This window comes from Triturus cristatus, chromosome 4_1, assembly GCF_964204655.1.
Source record: "Triturus cristatus chromosome 4_1, aTriCri1.1, whole genome shotgun sequence".
NCBI classification, from domain to species: Eukaryota; Metazoa; Chordata; class Amphibia; order Caudata; family Salamandridae; genus Triturus; species Triturus cristatus.
The window spans coordinates 122080274-122089018 of NC_140585.1; the positions used below are offsets into that span (position 1 = coordinate 122080274).

Genomic DNA, 8745 nt, shown 5'->3' on the forward strand with positions numbered 1-8745 from the left:
GCCCGGCTAGCTCAGTCGGTAGAGCGTGAGACTCTTAATCTCAGGGTCGTGGGTTCGAGCCCCACGTTGGGCGAAAACGAGTATTTTTTGCTGGATGATTGCATTGGCTCTCATAATATGGTGATTAATCTTGCATTAGACATGCACTAACTCCTAAAAATTGTATCTCCCTTGGTTACTCATTCATGAGAAATGTATCTCCAAGATTAGGTAGGGCCTGAGTCTAGGTTAACATACAGTGATATCACTCCTATTCAAGTACTAAACATGCCAACCTGAAGTGTAAAACATCCCCTAGGTGTAGTTAAGGCATCAGTTAGGAGTGAACTGAACACTCATGTTATGGGCAATTAGACTTAAAATAAAGTGTGGACAGCAGTAACGTTACTTTTGAAATGTGATGCTGAGTGAGCACACAGGGGAATTAGCTCAAATGGTAGAGCGCTCGCTTAGCATGCGAGAGGTAGCGGGATCGATGCCCGCATTCTCCATTTTAAAATTTGCATACATTTTACTTTTTAACTTGTAATTGCCATGGTTGTTGCAGAGTAAGAACAGAAAAGTCACAGATGGCTTTCAAATTTGGTGTCATTATAACAACTAAAGTGGTTTAATCAAAAGTGTTTAGGTATTCTATAGCACGTGAGAGGAATTTGATTTCTTATGCAATCTCAAAATGAAAATTTCACACCTTCCATTTTCATTTCGTCTTATTTTACTTGACATTCTTTCCTCTGAAGGATGTATAAAAGTGAAGTTCCTTGCAAAACAAGAGCAGAAGAATATCCAGAAACAGTTTTCCTTAATAAAAAATGATGAGTCTGCATACCATATTTAAGTGGGAGCCCGGCTAGCTCAGTCGGTAGAGCATGAGACTCTTAATCTCAGGGTCGTGGGTTCGAGCCCCACGTTGGGCGAAAACGAGTATTTTTTGCTGGATGATAGCATTGGCTCTCATAATATGGTGATTAATCTTGCATTAGACATGCACTAACTCCTAAAAATTGTATCTCCCTTGGTTACTCATTCATGAGAAATGTATCTCCAAGATTAGGTAGGGCCTGAGTCTAGGTTAACATGCAGTGATATCACTCCTATTCAAGTACTAAACATGCCAACCTGAAATGTAAAACATCCCCTAGGTGTAGTTAATGCATCAGTTAGGAGTGAACTGAACACTCATGTTATGGGCAATTAGACTTAAAATAAAGTGTGGACAGCAGTAACGTTACTTTTGAAATGTGATGCTGAGTGAGCACACAGGGGAATTAGCTCAAATGGTAGAGCGCTCGCTTAGCATGTGAGAGGTAGCGGGATCGATGCCCGCATTCTCCATTCCAAAATTTGCATACATTTTACTTTTTAACTTGTAATTGCCATGGTTGTTGCAGAGTAAGAACAGAAAAGTCACAGATGGCTTTCAAATTTGGTGTCATTATAACAACTAAAGTGGTTTAATCAAAAGTGTTTAGGTATTCTATAGCACGTGAGAGGAATTTGATTTCTTATGCAATCTCAAAATGAAAATTTCACACCTTCCATTTTCATTTCGTCTTATTTTACTTGACATTCTTTCCTCTGAAGGATGTATAAAAGTGAAGTTCCTTGCAAAACAAGAGCAGAGGAATATCCAGAAACGGTTTTCCTTAATAAAAAATGATGAGTCTGCATACCATATTTAAGTGGGAGCCCGGCTAGCTCAGTCGGTAGAGCATGAGACTCTTAATCTCAGGGTCGTGGGTTCGAGCCCCACGTTGGGCGAAAACGAGTATTTTTTGCTGGATGATAGCATTGGCTCTCATAATATGGTGATTAATCTTGCATTAGACATGCACTAACTCCTAAAAATTGTATCTCCCTTGGTTACTCATTCATGAGAAAGGTATCTCCAAGATTAGGTAGGGCCTGAGTCTAGGTTAACATGCAGTGATATCACTCCTATTCAAGTACTAAACATGCCAACCTGAAGTGTAAAACATCCCCTAGGTGTAGTTAAGGCATCAGTTAGGAGTGAACTGAACACTCAAGTTATGGGCAATTAGACTTAAAATAAAGTGTGGACAGCAGTAACGTTACATTTGAAATGTGATGCTGAGTGAGCACACAGGGGAATTAGCTCAAATGGTAGAGCGCTCGCTTAGCATGCGAGAGGTAGCGGGATCGATGCCCGCATTCTCCATTCTAAAATTTGCATACATTTTACTTTTTAACTTGTAATTGCCATGGTTGTTGAAGAGTAAGAACAGAAAAGTCACAGATGGCTTTCAAATTTGGTGTCATTATAACAACTAAAGTGGTTTAATCAAAAGTGTTTAGGTATTCTATAGCACGTGAGAGGAATTTGATTTCTTATGCAATCTCAAAATGAAAATTTCACACCTTCCATTTTCATTTCGTCTTATTTTACTTGACATTCTTTCCTCTGAAGGATGTATAAAAGTGAAGTTCCTTGCAAAACAAGAGCAGAGGAATATCCAGAAACGGTTTTCCTTAATAAAAAATGATGAGTCTGCATACCATATTTAAGTGGGAGCCCGGCTAGCTCAGTCGGTAGAGCATGAGACTCTTAATATCATTGTCGTGGGTTCGAGCCCCATGTTGGGCGAAAACGAGTATTTTTTGCTGGATGATTGCATTGGCTCTCATAATATGGTGATTAATCTTGCATTAGACATGCACTAACTCCTAAAAATTGTATCTCCCTTGGTTACTCATTCATGAGAAATGTATCTCCAAGATTAGGTAGGGCCTGAGTCTAGGTTAACATACAGTGATATCACTCCTATTCAAGTACTAAACATGCCAACCTGAAGTGTAAAACATCCCCTAGGTGTAGTTAAGGCATCAGTTAGGAGTGAACTGAACACTCATGTTATGGGCAATTAGACTTAAAATAAAGTGTGGACAGCAGTAACGTTACTTTTGAAATGTGATGCTGAGTGAGCACACAGGGGAATTAGCTCAAATGGTAGAGCGCTCGCTTAGCATGCGAGAGGTAGCGGGATCGATGCCCGCATTCTCCATTCTAAAATTTGCATACATTTTACTTTTTAACTTGTAATTGCCATGGTTGTTGCAGAGTAAGAACAGAAAAGTCACAGATGGCTTTCAAATTTGGTGTCATTATAACAACTAAAGTGGTTTAATCAAAAGTGTTTAGGTATTCTATAGCACGTGAGAGGAATTTGATTTCTTATGCAATCTCAAAATGAAAATTTCACACCTTCCATTTTCATTTCGTCTTATTTTACTTGACATTCTTTCCTCTGAAGGATGTATAAAAGTGAAGTTCCTTGCAAAACAAGAGCAGAGGAATATCCAGAAACAGTTTTCCTTAATAAAAAATGATGAGTCTGCATACCATATTTAAGTGGGAGCCCGGCTAGCTCAGTCGGTAGAGCATGAGACTCTTAATCTCAGGGTCGTGGGTTCGAGCCCCACGTTGGGCGAAAACCAGTATTTTTTGCTGGATGATAGCATTGGCTCTCATAATATGGTGATTAATCTTGCATTAGACATGCACTAACTCCTAAAAATTGTATCTCCCTTGGTTACTCATTCATGAGAAAGGTATCTCCAAGATTAGGTAGGGCCTGAGTCTAGGTTAACATACAGTGATATCACTCCTATTCAAGTACTAAACATGCCAACCTGAAGTGTAAAACATCCCCTAGGTGTAGTTAAGGCATCAGTTAGGAGTGAACTGAACACTCATGTTATGGGCAATTAGACGTAAAATAAAGTGTGGACAGCAGTAACGTTACTTTTGAAATGTGATGCTGAGTGAGCACACAGGGGAATTAGCTCAAATGGTAGAGCGCTCGCTTAGCATGTGAGAGGTAGCGGGATCGATGCCCGCATTCTCCATTCCAAAATTTGCATACATTTTACTTTTTAACTTGTAATTGCCATGGTTGTTGCAGAGTAAGAACAGAAAAGTCACAGATGGCTTTCAAATTTGGTGTCATTATAACAACTAAAGTGGTTTAATCAAAAGTGTTTAGGTATTCTATAGCACGTGAGAGGAATTTGATTTCTTATGCAATCTCAAAATGAAAATTTCACACCTTCCATTTTCATTTCGTCTTATTTTACTTGACATTCTTTCCTCTGAAGGATGTATAAAAGTGAAGTTCCTTGCAAAACAAGAGCAAAGGAATATCCAGAAACGGTTTTCCTTAATAAAAAATGATGAGTCTGCATACCATATTTAAGTGGGAGCCCGGCTAGCTCAGTCGGTAGGGCATGAGACTCTTAATCTCAGGGTCGTGGGTTAGAGCCCCACGTTGGGCGAAAACGAGTATTTTTTGCTGGATGATAGCATTGGCTCTCATAATATGGTGATTAATCTTGCATTAGACATGCACTAACTCCTAAAAATTGTATCTCCCTTGGTTACTCATTCATGAGAAAGGTATCTCCAAGATTAGGTAGGGCCTGAGTCTAGGTTAACATGCAGTGATATCACTCCTATTCAAGTACTAAACATGCCAACCTGAAGTGTAAAACATCCCCTAGGTGTAGTTAAGGCATCAGTTAGGAGTGAACTGAACACTCATGTTATGGGCAATTAGACTTAAAATAAAGTGTGGACAGCAGTAACGTTACATTTGAAATGTGATGCTGAGTGAGCACACAGGGGAATTAGCTCAAATGGTAGAGCGCTCGCTTAGCATGCGAGAGGTAGTGGGATCGATGCCCGCATTCTCCATTCTAAAATTTGCATACATTTTACTTTTTAACTTGTAATTGCCATGGTTGTTGCAGAGTAAGAACAGAAAAGTCACAGATGGCTTTCAAATTTGGTGTCATTATAACAACTAAAGTGGTTTAATCAAAAGTGTTTAGGTATTCTATAGCACGTGAGAGGAATTTGATTTCTTATGCAATCTCAAAATGAAAATTTCACACCTTCCATTTTCATTTCGTCTTATTTTACTTGACATTCTTTCCTCTGAAGGATGTATAAAAGTGAAGTTCCTTGCAAAACAAGAGCAGAGGAATATCCAGAAACAGTTTTCCTTAATAAAAAATGATGAGTCTGCATACCATATTTAAGTGGGAGCCCGGCTAGCTCAGTCGGTAGAGCATGAGACTCTTAATCTCAGGGTCGTGGGTTCGAGCCCCACGTTGGGCGAAAACGAGTATTTTTTGCTGGATGATAGCATTGGCTCTCATAATATGGTGATTAATCTTGCATTAGACATGCACTAACTCCTAAAAATTGTATCTCCCTTGGTTACTCATTCATGAGAAATATATCTCCAAGATTAGGTAGGGCCTGAGTCTAGGTTAACATGCAGTGATATCACTCCTATTCAAGTACTAAACATGCCAACCTGAAATGTAAAACATCCCCTAGGTGTAGTTAATGCATCAGTTAGGAGTGAACTGAACACTCATGTTATGGGCAATTAGACTTAAAATAAAGTGTGGACAGCAGTAACGTTACTTTTGAAATGTGATGCTGAGTGAGCACACAGGGGAATTAGCTCAAATGGTAGAGCGCTCGCTTAGCATGTGAGAGGTAGCGGGATCGATGCCCGCATTCTCCATTCCAAAATTTGCATACATTTTACTTTTTAACTTGTAATTGCCATGGTTGTTGCAGAGTAAGAACAGAAAAGTCACAGATGGCTTTCAAATTTGGTGTCATTATAACAACTAAAGTGGTTTAATCAAAAGTGTTTAGGTATTCTATAGCACGTGAGAGGAATTTGATTTCTTATGCAATCTCAAAATGAAAATTTCACACCTTCCATTTTCATTTCGTCTTATTTTACTTGACATTCTTTCCTCTGAAGGATGTATAAAAGTGAAGTTCCTTGCAAAACAAGAGCAGAGGAATATCCAGAAACGGTTTTCCTTAATAAAAAATGATGAGTCTGCATACCATATTTAAGTGGGAGCCCGGCTAGCTCAGTCGGTAGAGCATGAGACTCTTAATATCATTGTCGTGGGTTCGAGCCCCACGTTGGGCGAAAACGAGTATTTTTTGCTGGATGATTGCATTGGCTCTCATAATATGGTGATTAATCTTGCATTAGACTTGCACTAACTCCTAAAAATTGTATCTCCCTTGGTTACTCATTCATGAGAAATGTATCTCCAAGATTAGGTAGGGCCTGAGTCTAGGTTAACATACAGTGATATCACTCCTATTCAAGTACTAAACATGCCAACCTGAAGTGTAAAACATCCCCTAGGTGTAGTTAAGGCATCAGTTAGGAGTGAACTGAACACTCATGTTATGGGCAATTAGACTTAAAATAAAGTGTGGACAGCAGTAACGTTACTTTTGAAATGTGATGCTGAGTGAGCACACAGGGGAATTAGCTCAAATGGTAGAGCGCTCGCTTAGCATGCGAGAGGTAGCGGGATCGATGCCCGCATTCTCCATTCTAAAATTTGCATACATTTTACTTTTTAACTTGTAATTGCCATGGTTGTTGCAGAGTAAGAACAGAAAAGTCACAGATGGCTTTCAAATTTGGTGTCATTATAACAACTAAAGTGGTTTAATCAAAAGTGTTTAGGTATTCTATAGCACGTGAGAGGAATTTGATTTCTTATGCAATCTCAAAATGAAAATTTCACACCTTCCATTTTCATTTCGTCTTATTTTACTTGACATTCTTTCCTCTGAAGGATGTATAAAAGTGAAGTTCCTTGCAAAACAAGAGCAGAGGAATATCCAGAAACAGTTTTCCTTAATAAAAAATGATGAGTCTGCATACCATATTTAAGTGGGAGCCCGGCTAGCTCAGTCGGTAGAGCATGAGACTCTTAATCTCAGGGTCGTGGGTTCGAGCCCCACGTTGGGCGAAAACGAGTATTTTTTGCTGGATGATAGCATTGGCTCTCATAATATGGTGATTAATCTTGCATTAGACATGCACTAACTCCTAAAAATTGTATCTCCCTTGGTTACTCATTCATGAGAAATATATCTCCAAGATTAGGTAGGGCCTGAGTCTAGGTTAACATGCAGTGATATCACTCCTATTCAAGTACTAAACATGCCAACCTGAAATGTAAAACATCCCCTAGGTGTAGTTAATGCATCAGTTAGGAGTGAACTGAACACTCATGTTATGGGCAATTAGACTTAAAATAAAGTGTGGACAGCAGTAACGTTACTTTTGAAATGTGATGCTGAGTGAGCACACAGGGGAATTAGCTCAAATGGTAGAGCGCTCGCTTAGCATGTGAGAGGTAGCGGGATCGATGCCCGCATTCTCCATTCCAAAATTTGCATACATTTTACTTTTTAACTTGTAATTGCCATGGTTGTTGCAGAGTAAGAACAGAAAAGTCACAGATGGCTTTCAAATTTGGTGTCATTATAACAACTAAAGTGGTTTAATCAAAAGTGTTTAGGTATTCTATAGCACGTGAGAGGAATTTGATTTCTTATGCAATCTCAAAATGAAAATTTCACACCTTCCATTTTCATTTCGTCTTATTTTACTTGACATTCTTTCCTCTGAAGGATGTATAAAAGTGAAGTTCCTTGCAAAACAAGAGCAGAGGAATATCCAGAAACGGTTTTCCTTAATAAAAAATGATGAGTCTGCATACCATATTTAAGTGGGAGCCCGGCTAGCTCAGTCGGTAGAGCATGAGACTCTTAATATCATTGTCGTGGGTTCGAGCCCCACGTTGGGCGAAAACGAGTATTTTTTGCTGGATGATTGCATTGGCTCTCATAATATGGTGATTAATCTTGCATTAGACATGCACTAACTCCTAAAAATTGTATCTCCCTTGGTTACTCATTCATGAGAAATGTATCTCCAAGATTAGGTAGGGCCTGAGTCTAGGTTAACATACAGTGATATCACTCCTATTCAAGTACTAAACATGCCAACCTGAAGTGTAAAACATCCCCTAGGTGTAGTTAAGGCATCAGTTAGGAGTGAACTGAACACTCATGTTATGGGCAATTAGACTTAAAATAAAGTGTGGACAGCAGTAACGTTACTTTTGAAATGTGATGCTGAGTGAGCACACAGGGGAATTAGCTCAAATGGTAGAGCGCTCGCTTAGCATGCGAGAGGTAGCGGGATCGATGCCCGCATTCTCCATTCTAAAATTTGCATACATTTTACTTTTTAACTTGTAATTGCCATGGTTGTTGCAGAGTAAGAACAGAAAAGTCACAGATGGCTTTCAAATTTGGTGTCATTATAACAACTAAAGTGGTTTAATCAAAAGTGTTTAGGTATTCTATAGCACGTGAGAGGAATTTGATTTCTTATGCAATCTCAAAATGAAAATTTCACACCTTCCATTTTCATTTCGTCTTATTTTACTTGACATTCTTTCCTCTGAAGGATGTATAAAAGTGAAGTTCCTTGCAAAACAAGAGCAGAGGAATATCCAGAAACAGTTTTCCTTAATAAAAAATGATGAGTCTGCATACCATATTTAAGTGGGAGCCCGGCTAGCTCAGTCGGTAGAGCATGAGACTCTTAATCTCAGGGTCGTGGGTTCGAGCCCCACGTTGGGCGAAAACCAGTATTTTTTGCTGGATGATAGCATTGGCTCTCATAATATGGTGATTAATCTTGCATTAGACATGCACTAACTCCTAAAAATTGTATCTCCCTTGGTTACTCATTCATGAGAAATGTATCTCCAAGATTAGGTAGGGCCTGAGTCTAGGTTAACATGCAGTGATATCACTCCTATTCAAGTACTAAACATGCCAACCTGAAATGTAAAACATCCCCTAGGTGTAGT

General features: G+C 39.0%; 1 non-coding gene across 1 annotated transcript; it reads left to right on the forward strand.

The window, feature by feature from the left end:
* Positions 1 to 73, forward strand: TRNAK-CUU (transfer RNA lysine (anticodon CUU)). Its single transcript has one exon. It is a non-coding gene; the product is annotated as a tRNA-Lys (tRNA).
* The last annotated feature ends 8672 nt before the right edge of the window (positions 74 to 8745 follow it).